This window comes from Pezoporus wallicus, unplaced genomic scaffold (assembly GCF_028554395.1).
Source record: "Pezoporus wallicus isolate ANWC-B61680 ecotype Strahan unplaced genomic scaffold, APGP_CSIRO_Pwel_v1 contig_3952, whole genome shotgun sequence".
Lineage (NCBI taxonomy): Eukaryota > Metazoa > Chordata > Aves > Psittaciformes > Psittacidae > Pezoporus > Pezoporus wallicus.
The window spans coordinates 6,261,082-6,274,642 of NW_026635034.1; the positions used below are offsets into that span (position 1 = coordinate 6,261,082).

Consider the following 13,561-nt stretch of genomic DNA (forward strand, 5'->3'; position numbering starts at 1 on the left):
ACTTCCAAAAAAACCTTAATAAATAAATAAAGCAAACCTGCAAGTCAAATACATCACTAATGCAATTCCTTTTCTTCAGTGCTTTGTGTCCCTTTTCCAGTGTACTTTTGTAGCCAGCGTCTGTTATTGTCTCCAGACAGAAAAAGGTAGTGTCCTTACCTTATTACTGATGGAAACATGAAATTTGGCGATTACAGTGGACAGAGGTCCTTGGTTTCTGGTACAGATGGTAAAAAAAGTGAGCATAAGCAGAAAAGTATTTAACGGTTCACCAAACCCTGCCTTGCTTCACTTTCAAGTTCACCCTCCTGTTGTTCTCACCTGTTCTTAATAGATCATTGGTAACCCAGGTGTAACTGAAAGAAGTGCCTAACATCACTTGCATGGCAATGTAAGTGGACAAAGAAACATGTGATGCTTGTTCCAATAGTGTACTGGTGTTGCTGTATGTAAAGAGGTGAAATATATCTTCTACAAATAAAAACCATCATTGTTCCGCAGAGATAAAATGTTGGATTTTAAAACTTAACCTATGGCTCATCACTTCTACATGAGATCATTGCACAGCAGAATGAATTTCACAAAACATGGTACAGATAACTTCAGAACAGGATGGATTACTGTCTGTCTTTAACCTCAATAACGATGACTGGAAACTGTTCCACCATGTAGAAGTGAAAGTTGATAGGTGTCAGTTCAGTTCCCATATGGATTCAGTTTAGTTCTCACATGGGAAGGTGTACACATCGCTAAAACTGCCATCCTTTTTTCTGTTCTTTTTTTCTTTCCCCCTGGTAAATGAGATCATATTCAGCAGGATCAGGGAAAGCAGAGTTGAGTGAGCTGTAAAAGAGAACATGATTTCTAGAGTTTGTCTCTTCAGAGCTAGATTTGGGTGGTATGTGGGACAGGGCAGGACAGCGTACACACCTAGTCGCTGCCTGCAGGTCCCTCCATTTGATGCTTTCCTCGACAGCTAAATTCAAACAGAATTTTAAATACCTGCTTGTGCCACCGTGGGACCTGTGGATTTAGTTTGTCTGAGGAGGGAGAGAATTTTTTTGCAAGGAGAAAACCTTTCACTCCTGTGGTTGAGGTCTGGTCATTTGATTTTTAATTGCAGGTTCAGTGACATCCTTTGTGCACTTTCATCTGTAGGGTGAAAATTTAAGTGACGCACAAGTCACTTAACTGTTTTAAAACATATTATGCTGAAATTTAATTTAACTTTAAAGAAACCATCTGAATCTGAAATAAACCAATTTTGACACAGATTCAGCAGTTCGACACCAAATAAAATTACAAAGAGCTGCTCAATTTAATTTTTACTTTTTTTTTTTTTTAATCATACTTGGAAAATAATTTGACAATCTTTTTACTGTTAATATTAAGAGAAACACAAGTTCATTGATTCAAAAATGCAATGATTATAAATCAAGTAAAATAAGCATAAATAGTTATGGGTATGTTGAAAGGAGATCAGTGCAAATGTCACTTCTGCTATGCAGCCCTAACTACTCGGTGCAGGTACTGGCATTGGTAATTGGGTGTATTTTTGCCTGAGGCACCACAGCAGGATGCCAGACCTGGTGTCCCCTCTCTGTTCCCGAGGTGTGTGCTTGAGTGATAGTTGTGCTTCCCAGTAAAGAACTGTGGGATTTCAGAGAGGAGGAGCAAATGCTCTTTTATATGGATGTCTGTCTTTTCCCAAGATCACTGTTATTTTATCAGCTCATTTACTTGTCAGCCACGTTTTGAAGTGAGCTGAGTGTTCAGAACTTGGTATATGGTCGGTAATTTCCAGTCCTGGATACAGCTGTTAGTCACCCGAGGTTTGAAGGCTGCAGGTCTTTGATAAATACTTGTTTGAAACTCTGTGTATTTACTAGAGAGATAATAAAGTAGGTATCTGCTGTACTCCTGGTCACAACTGTTGTTTACTTGTGCTCATCGTGCCAGTTTTTCCAACTACGACTGGCTAGGTGCAATGCAACACTTCAACTGGTGAGTAAAATAAGCAGCATGTTCCACTGCTAATGGCTGGGCTGTGCAGAGCATTTTCTAATTAGACTAAGGAAGCACCAAATACTGGCATTGTCACAAACTGGCTTTTCAACAGCTTATTTACATCACAAAATCTGTATATAAAAGTGGCTTGCATCCCTCCTTCCCTGTAAACACGTGTTTCACATTCTGTGAGGGTGATGGCTCCCAATGAATGCCATCCAGATAATGCAGTTTGGAGTGTGGAGGAAGCATCTTGATAAACAGAATACAATTTCTATGGTTAGAAATGAGTTTTTAGAGCTTACTAAAGAAGCTATTTTTTTAATAGATGTATTGCAAAGACTGCTATTTCTCTTTACTGGCCAGTATAATATGGTTCTGCACAAAGCCATCTGTTTCTAATTCTATTGAGGAAGAGTTTCCAGCACTCTTCAGGCAGGGGTTGTACCTATAGTCTACTATTTTTGTAAATGGCAATTGTCACTCACTTGCTAAAATGGGGGTCAGGAGAAAGTGCTATTCTTGGGAGGAGGATGAAGCCACAGAACTGACCGAATGACATGCTGGCTCTGTCACAGGTTTGTTGTATAACTTTGGGTAAATCACAGATTTACCAGTTTGTAAAAGGGAGATAATGGTAAGCTTAGAGTCAGGCTTTTATTGGTGTTTTTATAATAAAATATAAAAAAAAACAAATGTGTTGAAATTACTTGAAAAGAACAGCCTTGGAGTTACAGGGAATTTATTACAGACCTGTTGTAAATTGCATCTCTTGGAACTAAATGGATTTATACCATTGAAGATTTGAATATGTTCAGAGTACGAAAAGGCATTTCTTTCTTAGTAGTCCTTTCTACAGAGAAAATTAAAGATCACACCAAGTATTTAATTAATTTAGTTTCTTTACAATTGCAACAGTTTTTTAGTAAAGATTGTGATGACAATATCATGGCCTCATTTTAGCATGAATGATCTCAAAACAAGATAGCACTAAATGCTGATTTTGAGTTCAGTGTTTCTTGCCTATTCAGGTTGTTGTCAATGTAGAGGTTTAGTGTTCCTTTACTAGAGAGTCACAGATGCTGGATGTCAGCTGCATCTCCTGCTTGTAGAACAGACAGTTCAAAAAGAATATTCTCTTAATAATCTATTGGGCAAGCTGTGTATGGCAGAGCCATATTGGGGTGAAGAGTTTAATGCAGAAAAATTTATGACGAGCTGCAGGCTTTGGAACAAGGCATGTGGCTGGGCTAATCAAAGTGTCTCACAGTTACTGCTAGGGGGCTTGATACTGCTTCCCTTGAAGCAAGTGACACAAGTCACATTGGCAGTGCAAAGGCAGGATGAAGTCCTTTAGCTTGTGGAGACCCTCAGCAGGAGGGGACACCTGTCCCAGCCGTTGAAAAAGGCATCAAAAGTAATCCTGAACTGCCATTAACCCCATGCTGCTCCAGTACAGCCTGTTGCAGTATTGCTGCCTTACATCGTACAGGGCAATGACCATTCAGCTCTTCTCTAAGGAGCCTCAGGCTCCTTCTTACCACCACTGTATGGTTTATTTTAACATTAGGACAACATAAAAGAGAAAAGGAGGTTTGTGAGAAGTCACACAAACTGTGTGTGTGTTAGTATACCTGAAGGCTCATTACTTCCTTGTGGTAATCCTGCCAGGCCTCCTTCTTCAATCACTTCTGTGTCGGTCTGGCAGTCAGCTTCCTGCAGATCTTATACCGAAACCACTGCTCCATAAGAGACTTCTGTTTTACACCTGCCATCCTTCTCTTAATTGTATGATTTCGCACCTTGTTCTAGGCCTGGCGCTCCTCCAAGCAGTTCCCAAGCGTTCACTAAAAAGTAGTTGGTCTTGAAGCACTTTTCTGCTTTTCCACTTTTCATGCTATGCATACTCCCCTATTATTTTAAACCAGGGTAGTAATGGAGGGGAAGACCTGGTAACCAGTCCAGTGCTTCAACATTTTTAACAGGGCAGCTCTGGTCTCACTGTAGAATAGGCTTGTGCTTGTTCAAGTGCATTTCAGGCATGGATGCTAACATTTAAGGGACTCAGTAGCCAACACAACACTTATTCATAGCAACATTTTGTGTTCCTTGAATTGCTTCTACCTGTTGCAACATTCAAACTTTCCCACAATTTATTTAGTTCCCAAAGTCTAGATGTCTAAATAAGCATTCCAGCCACTTTACCCAAGTCTAGTGTCCAGATCACCCAGATAGATACAGCTTGAGCTCACAAGGAGTTTCACTCCAGTCTGAACACATTTAAGCTAATAATTTCCAGTGCAAAAGTCTTATTACTGCTGCCTAAAAAATACCAGGTAGCAGAGAGGTTCTGTTTTTTCTGTATAAGCAGTCTCCTGTCAGAAAGCTCAGTGAGACTGGGATTGGCAGGAGGGAAAGGGGCTGGAAACCTGGGTGTGTGTAAGTGGAGAAGGGCTCTGTGCTGGAAGGCTGCTCTGCATCCTGGGTTCAGAGGAAGGCAAAGTGGTGAGGGGATGAGAGGAGGGGAACTGCGGAGACCGCCTGGGCAATGGGGCGAGGCAGCATCGGAAAATAAATGAGAGTTCACGGCAGATGCCGATTCCTCAGCCAGCTGTTCTTGGCAAGGAATAAAAAGGTTAAAGCAAGGAAGAGTTATATTTATTTATATATGTATATGTATGGATGTATGTATTTTATTTTTTAAAGGTTACCTTTATTTCCAGGTTTTCAATTATTTCTGAGGTTGCCTGTATTGGAGGTGCCACAATAACTCAGCTTTGCAGAGACAAATCCATTATTGCTTATATCACAGGAATGCCCAGAGGCCTCTTGTAGGGACAAAGCCCTATTGTGTCAGATGTTGTGGAAACATCATGTATATCTTTGATTCATAGTGGATTTTGAATCACCCTTAATAGTTTAATATTTTTTTCCCATCAGTTAATTTCAGTTTTCAAGCTCTGAAAGGGGCTTTTACACAGCATTTGTAGGTTCTGGCAAAAATCTCTGCAGATGGCTACAGCCACCTCTGCATACCATTGCATACACCACCATTGGCAAATACCAACAGGAGGCAATAAAACTAGATATAAGTGATTCTGAGAATGTATCACAGTGGTAGGTTCAAGCAGTAATTGAAAAAAAGAGTAAGGAATTTGGGGGGGTTGGGGAGGGGGGGAAGGTGTCTGTGTTGTGGGTTTTTTTCCATTTCCCCCTCCCCCTTTTTTTTTTTTAGGTTATGAAGTAATCGTAAGCTTGAACTGGCCCTTTACTAGTAAAGTGTTTAGACATTCTGTGACCAAAACTGAGGGAGGTAAGAGTAAGGTAGTGAAAACAGTGAAGGATCATTTGGACAAATTCAGTGTAACATTTTGAGTAAAGTATTGTCAGTTTTAGGGTTTTTCTCAAGAACCATAAGATCTCTCCTAGCTGCCGATAGACTTCTTTTTTTTGGATAATATAACAGACACTAGGTTGACTCTGCAGTGTAAAGATGTCCTATTGAGCAGGCAAATAGTTGCTTGCACCATTTAGCAGCACACTGCAAATAATCTTTGGAAGCCACTGAAACTATTCCTGTATTTTAAACATGTGCCTCTGTGAAGTTCTGGCTTTGCCCAGGAACGGTAATTTTATTCATTATGTAACTGCAGCAACTTAGAATTTTCGATGTAATAAAATGGCATCCGCTATGCACAAATGTTGGAAGACATTTGGACTAGGGCTGCATAAATTGATGGTTTGTGTTGTTTAGACTGGTGTTAGGCAGAACTTCAACATTTTTATTAACACCACTCACATCATCAAGGTATAGCCAAGGCTACCTCCAACTATAGCCAGGCAGCTTTCACTGCAAGGTTTTCACATATTATCCTTCTGCACTTCGCTTCTAAAGTCTTACCTCCCTTGTCCATAGCCAAAAGCTACTAACTTGGAACAAAGTTCAATCAAGACCCAAACATAATGAAGAAGGAGAAATCACAAAAGATGGAGTTAATGGCTGGAGCTACCGCTGTGGATCCTTTTGCCACAGGCTCTGAAAGTCTGGAAAATTAATCAAAGTTCAATCAAGGATGTATGATATTGCGGCTGCTGCTGCAGCAGTGCTGGTGTCACCTGGGAGCTGTCCATTAAAAACAGCTCACTGCAAACCGTCCTGGTATTGATGTGCTATCCTGGTTGAAGGGGGTAGTTAGATGCTACTCCAGGACATTGCTATACCTTCTGCTTTCACTCCTGGGTAAACTTCAGAAGTTCAACATGTATTTTAGACATAAAAAGAACAGGCACATGTCTGGAGTAAGTTAATAAAAGAGGAAGTTTTAAAGGAATCTGCGAAGTGGAGGATGGGTGACCCTTTCAAGGAAGTTTTCTTGGAATTTCACTGTAAAATAGGAACCTGAAATTTCTTCCTCCCAATCAATAAGAAGAGGATGTAGATGGAAAAATGTAACAATATGAAGTTTTGGCTGAAACATGAAGTTGTAAGAAAAGTCTTCAGCAGAGTGGGAGAACTGCTAAATATGCCTCCATAATAAACATGAATTGTCCTACTAGCAACAGTACTTCAGGCATGGTTGTTAAACTCAACCATTTGGTCAGAAATTTGTAGCTTACGAGCTTGGGAAAAAATCTTCCATAGTAATTTTTTTTCCAATAATTCTTCATCCAAAAGTTCATTTAAAAATACAAAATGTTTGCTTCCTATTTCATTGCCTGGAAAAATAAGTGTCCTGTAACCCGTGTGATGTTTATGACTAAAACTTGACAACACTTGTAGGCAGGGAAAATTCATCTCTCAATTTATCAGTCTGCCACTGAGACATGTCCTAGTCATCTTTGTAGTACTCTAACACTCCCATGAAACAAAGCAAAATTGCCACCACTGCTATTACTGCTGTGTTACTCATCAGTTATTATATGCCATAGTTTAAACGGCTGAAAACCACTACCTGGTATTACAGAACAAGGAGGACAGAAAAAAAGAAAAGAAAAGAAACTCAACAACAAACCCATAAGCAAAAGGAAGGAAAATGCTGGAGGCTGTGAAAAGAAATCCTCAGCTCCATACTGTAAGTAAATGTCTCTTGTATTGGTAGGACTAAATTGTCTTTGGAATAAACCCCAGCAGCATTACTGTTTCAGGTATCATATTGCCGACGCTCCTTTTCTTTAGCCATGTGAATATGAGTGGCTAGGTTTTATGGCAGGCATTTCATTCTGACTTCAACAAACCTCTGGCCCGATGTCACACCCTTTGGCCTGGGGGCACAAACGTGGTTCCTGACTATTCCTCTTATGACAACACGATGTCTCTGGAATTCTGTCTCAGCCCTTTCAATCAGATAGGGTAAATATGTCTGTCTCCCCATTGTATTTCTGCCTAGTTCATCAGTATATCTTAACTGAAATTACTGGTATTCTTTTGATAAACCATTAGTGTTGGGAAGGGGGGTGAATTTTTTTGTTAATTACTAAATCTTGGTGACAGACAGAACCTGCCTGTTAAAACTTGTGCTGTAATTTGAGGATTAAATGCTGCACCTCTGAGAAACATCAGTATCAAAACTGATTTGCTCTAAGAGACTTAATGTTAGGAGCTGCAGTTTGACAAAGTAGATTCCTTAATGATAGAGTTAGTAATTAAATGTTTTAAACTCCTCACAGGACTCGCAACATGAGAGGGTGGTCAGTAGAATTGTCCAGAAGTGGAAATGTGTGGTCAATACAGCTCCTACCTTAATCCCTGACAGAGAAAGTTTTCAATTCCTGTTATTATTTGGTTATTAGATAATATTATGGAAATTGCATTTCATTTGGTAACACGTTTCACATCTAGCCCAAAAGTTTGTAGGTTCGCATTCTCTGATCTCTTCCATGTGAACCCACCCCAACCAAGCCTGACCACACAAAGAGAGATGGGCAGTGCTGCTGAGAACACTCAGATATTTTGTCTTTGCTGCAGCGTTCCCATCTCACTGTAGAGCAATATCTCTAGCTGGGCAGGTATCTCATACATATGACATTCACATATGACGGAATTATGCCACTCATTTAGATGGAAGCTGTATACTTCATTGTAATTTAAAAACAATAATTAGAAAGGTAGAGAAGAGAATCCCTGGGTGAGTGAGTTTGCTTTCTCAAAGCCCAGGGTGGGAGGAGGGAACAAAAAAAGTCCTTTATTCCATGACTAAAACTGTTCTGATTCAGGTGACTCTCTAAATATGCTTACTTTGGATGGCAATGTGTTGCAATCCATATTTTTGTAACAACTTTTCCAATCTTGATATTTACTGCATGTATATACATGTATATACAAAATGTCTCTATTTCTGTACTTTCAAATAAATATGTTTCTAGGGGTTAGACAAACCCCTAAGTTAGACAAAACACAAGTTGGTGCTTTTTAGCCTGTTTGCAAGCCTTAGTTACAGACTGGATTTGGACTGTGACACTCTCTTCTCCTTGAAGTTAAAAATTTGTGGAGGTTGATCTGCTTTACAAAACATGTTAAAAATAATGTCACTATGTAAGCTTCTTATAATTTCTTTTCTTCTACTCTTGGGTTACACATGTTGAAATCCAAGTACAGAAAGCTACTAAGCAAGAAGGGGAAAGGTTATATGTTTATTTTAACATTATAAACTGCCAAAAAGAGAAAAAAAAAACCCACAATAGGAGCAACTGGCAAGTTTGCAAAGGGCTGATAGTTTAGCTGGGTGCTCCAGGCTCTACATTGGGTCAGATGGTGTTTGTTAAACAGCTGGGGAAAGTGGAAGGGAGGAATGCTGCTTGCAGAGAAGATACATGTTTTAGACTCATTAAGATTCTGAATTGCAAGCTCTCCGAAAGGATCAGAGAAACCTACCTAAAGAGCAGATGGAGCTGTTGAAAAACACAAAGTAGAGCATGCTGAAAAGAAGTCACTTAGAGTTTTTGTAAATGTTGCCAGGTCCTGGAATGAAATTGTAAGTATTCAACAGAACGGTCCAGTTATCACAAAACTGGGTGAACTCACCAGTATGGCAGATGTGAACGATGAATTAATGCTACTGCTTTCATTAGGAGAAAGTTGTGTATCTCTCTCATTCAGTGCAAAAAAGCATTAAAGGGAGGAAACTAAAATAGTAGAAAGCAAAAGAGTGGAATAGAGTAATATTTAAAATACTTTAATGCTATCCAAAAGTCAGGTGGAGCAGTGTGTCTTCTGGTGATCCTAAAACATCTCCAAAAAGTTTTAAACAATGAAGAATGAAAATCGGGGACTCAAAATACACAACTATAGAAATCATTGGAAGCAGGGGAAGGTTTTGTTTGGAGGATCATCAACAAAACCACCTCCATTAGCAAAGAGATTAAGAAGATATGACATGATATTTACTGACAAATGTAGTGATTAGCACAAAGAAGTCAAACCAAGTTCTTTGGTTTATTCTGTTTCACATTTTAAAGCAATATGTTTTAAAACCAATATATTAAAAAATTTTTACTCTGCAATGCATAATTAAGCTATATTGTATAAATACTGTACCATTCATGGTGAGAAATTGGCCTTGGGAAAGGACTTAAAAAACCAAACTATATTAGATTGCAAACTCTTATAGAATCGTGTTTTTCAAGGACAAATACATTGTGGCATAGAGCAATAATTAATAAATTATATTTTAAAAGTTTACTATTCAGACAGGTCTTTTCACTATAGATAATTGCAGGGTTTCTTGATACTAATGACTGTTTCAGTGGAGGGGCAGTTCCCCAGGAAGGAATTAGTGGTACGATCTGGTATTGGTGATGTCTTTCTAGGTCTGCATAGGCACTACTTGAAATACTAGCATTTGGTAATACTGGTGCTCACTTGACTTCATTGCCATTTTGAGCTACAGAAGAAAAGTAATGCAGTGAGCAGTTAAATGAAAATTAGTCCTGAAGCAGGAGTGCAAAGCCAGGTAGTGTTCTTATTTTTGTTGGGATTTTTTTGTTTGTTTGTTTAATTGCATTAGAATGTAAATACCAAGACAGGGGTCAACATTTGAACTCTGATTAAACTGTTAATGGAAAAGTTTTGGACGCATTATAGCTCAGTATTATCTGCTCAGACCACTTTACCAAATCAGCCTACCTGGAAATACTGAACAAGAGATTTGGGGTTCTCTGTTGCTTGGATGGGAACTGGAGTGCTCTACTTGACCTTCCACAGATCTTAAGAAACTTTATCAAGTACTTTAAGCCTTTAACCAGCCTGTGCCCAAAACCTATGCTGTAGCACACTAAGTTTAAAATTGTTTTCACTGGGCTTGCAAGTTGTTTGAAACCCACAATTGTCTTTATATCTTGCTGACAGAACCTCAGTTCTCCTGGTTTTCACAGTCTGTTTCTTCTTTCTTCTCCTACCTGGCCAAAATCTTGTGTCCTTTCAGTCCTGGACCGCACCCCCTTCTCTTGTTGGATTTTCTCCTGAAAGGTAACTGTGTGAATCTGTATGATCATGGGGCTGACCATGACTTCAAAGAGGTGAAATGTTTAATCCACACATCTCTCCAAGGCGATAAGCGAGCAGAGCATTAAATTAGCACTAAGATATTTGCCAGCACTGATTTAAGTAAGAGGGACGTAGTGTATTATGTGTTTGGAATGTAGGCCAAGCAGGGAGGACACGGAGGTTAACACCATTTTGCAGCTAACTCTGGTAGAAACAGTGTGAAGCAGGCAGCAAGTTCTTGCAGAAGGTATGGGCACACTTGCCTAGAGAACACAGCAGAAAAGACCAGACCTGCTCCTAATGTTTAGTTGGTTCTTGAATAGTTTATTAATATTCTTTTTAGAATAATTTTGGTTTTCCTTTTCTGGAATCAAACACTAAAATTCAGGTCATGATTTAAACTGAAAAGTCAGGAGAAAACTTTTCCTGGATATTTTATTGTGCTTTTGTGCTGTATCACACTGGCTTAACTGTAGTGATTCCTTAGGATTAATACCCATTTTTTAAGTGTCCCAAGGTAATGAAACTAGGTAAGAGCAGCAGCTCCTTGTTTATAGTTGGCTCCATGTGTGGGGGCCCTTCTTCAAACTATGAATACTCTTGTACTTGGTTAAGTAGTTTTAACACTCCACAATCTGCCCTACATCCTCTTAACACTCATGGTGTTCTGAACACACAGGCTGAGACATGGAGAGGAAGAAACAGGCTGGGACAGGTGGGAGGAGAAAGCAGCTTTCCTTGGACAGTTGTTACACTGTGATTCTGGGTATTTATGTTGTGACTTACATGGAGTCCAAACCTGCAGACCCCTTTACTTTGCCCTTGGCACTGTCCCTGAGAACACAGTAAGATGCTGTGGTTTCCTCAAAAAGCATACAACTCAAATAGATTGAAAAAAAATAAAAATTAAAAAAAAAAAAAAAACATTCAAAAGTGAAGTCATAGAAACCAGAATTGAAATAGCTTGCCCAGGGTCACACAACAACTCAGTGGCAGAGCCCCATATGAAGCCCAGGACCTCTGGCTCAAGCCTATTGCTCTCTCCCAGTACCAGTTTCTGTACATGAGAAGCTGGTTTTCCACTAGATTTTACTGGAAAAGGAGTTTCCATTTTGATCATTCTTCAGGAAACACCTCAGTAACTGTTCTGTACAAGCAAGCTTGAACTACAGATCAGCTGAAATTACTGAAAACACTGATAAATGTGCCAGTATTTCTTTCCAAGCTGACCTGTAGGAACAAACTGTGCCTTGCACATGTCACATTGCGCTAAAGATTGTTGGATTTTACAAAAAGGTGCTCAGATAGTAACACAGTGAAAAAAGGCTAATCAGTAATAGTGGATAGCTTAAAAAGAGCAAGGCATAAATATGCTCCCATAAAATATTCATTGAAAAAGCTTGAATAATGAAAACAACGCTTAAAATAAAAGACTGTTAGTAGATAATTAATTAACAAAAGTAAATTGGTCTTAAATTGTTCGCTATGGATAGTTAGCCCTTTTAATAAGAATTATCATCTTCCAGGCAAATGGCAGATAGCTAGTAAATAGGTTTTTCCTGGGAACTGGCTAGAGGGGAGAGCAGCTCTCCACACATCTAAGTTTTAGTCACTTATCATTTTGAAGTCAGTTCAGAGCTTCTGGCAGTTTATGTAATCTTAAACCACTCTTCCCACTTTTGTTGCAGAATTCTCAATCAGGTAGAGTCCTTTTTACTTACATCGCTGCTTATTTTATTAAGAAGGTAATACGATTTTAGTAACAAGGTGTGCCTTCAGCTTTGAGTTCCCATCATGAGAGAGCAGTTAGGTTTTGTCCTCGTCACAGAATGTATGCATTTAAAATAGTGCTGTTAAGAGTCACTTCAAACAGCATGGTGGTCGACCTGACTTCTTAGGTGCTTTTTCCTACCATTTAAAAGACAGCTGATAATCCATGTGTAACTGTTCCCTAGAGAGAATTGTCCCAGGCATGTTGCAGGGAGCAGAGGTGTCCCTGGAGCCCCCTTCCCCTCTGCTGGGAAGGACCAAGTGACCACTGGTGGTTGGCTCTTTGGCTGTCCTCACACTCCAGCGTGTTTTGGCAAAAGTATCTGGCAGACCATACTGTGAAACTAAATCCCCCTCTCTGGTTTTCCGGCTTGTTCAGTAGCTCAGTGAAGTAATAAGGTATAGGGTGGAGAAACCAAGAGACCTAGGGAAAGCATGTGCTTCATGTAGCGCTTTGTGGGACCACATTCTGGTTATCACCAATGTGATAGCAATGTGGAACCTCCTGGCCTGGTTCCAGCTACCTCCATGGAGTTAACATTAAGTTTACTCCAGTAGTTAGTAAAAGGTAAATTAGGTTCTCTCCTTAAGCACTGTGCATATACCTAGCAAATAGTAAACGGGATTAGAAAAAGACAACGAATTAACCAACAGTAATAATACGTTAGCTGTCTTCTCCCTACAGCCATCTTATTTCCTGCTGCCTTTCCTATGGCTTTACAGGCATTCATCTGGTCAAATACTGTCCTGGTATGTTCCTACAAGGATTCCCACTGAGTTCAATGCGTCTTGCTCGTGTGGGCGTAGTACTGTGTATTCCTGAGTTAAGAGAGTGCCAAGAAATTATCTAGAGGAGGGAGAAGTGTTTTGTTTGGGGGTTGTTTTGGTTTTTTAAATAGGTGAGAAATGACTATGACAAAAATCCTGCTGTAACTCACGAATGCAACCCAACACCTGAATAACTGAAACCAGATTTTGGCCCAATTACTAGAAGGTAATTCTCCTGTCTTTATGACCTGTGCTTCTGTTAATAGGAAGCTTCAACTTCATAAAAAGAAATAAAATTCAGCCCTAACTCAAAACTAAACTGATGGGGGGAAATATTGTAACTTTAAAAAAAATGCACACCCCAGTCGGTGGAGCTTTGAAACCTGCAAATGTTTAAAAAGGAAAAAAAAAAAAAAAGAAAGGAAAAAGAAACAAATAACACAGCAGCTGCAATTTAAAAAACAACACTCTGACGCTAAGAAAAAAAAAAAGTAATTTTAATCATAAGTACCTCATAGCTTATTTGCAGATAGT

The 13,561-nt window shown here is 39.3% G+C and overlaps 1 protein-coding gene across 1 annotated transcript in view; it reads left to right on the forward strand.

The window, feature by feature from the left end:
* Nucleotides 1–13,561, forward strand: part of BNC1 (basonuclin zinc finger protein 1) — a 76,712-nt gene that overhangs the window by 43,501 nt on the left and 19,650 nt on the right. The window lies entirely within an intron of this gene.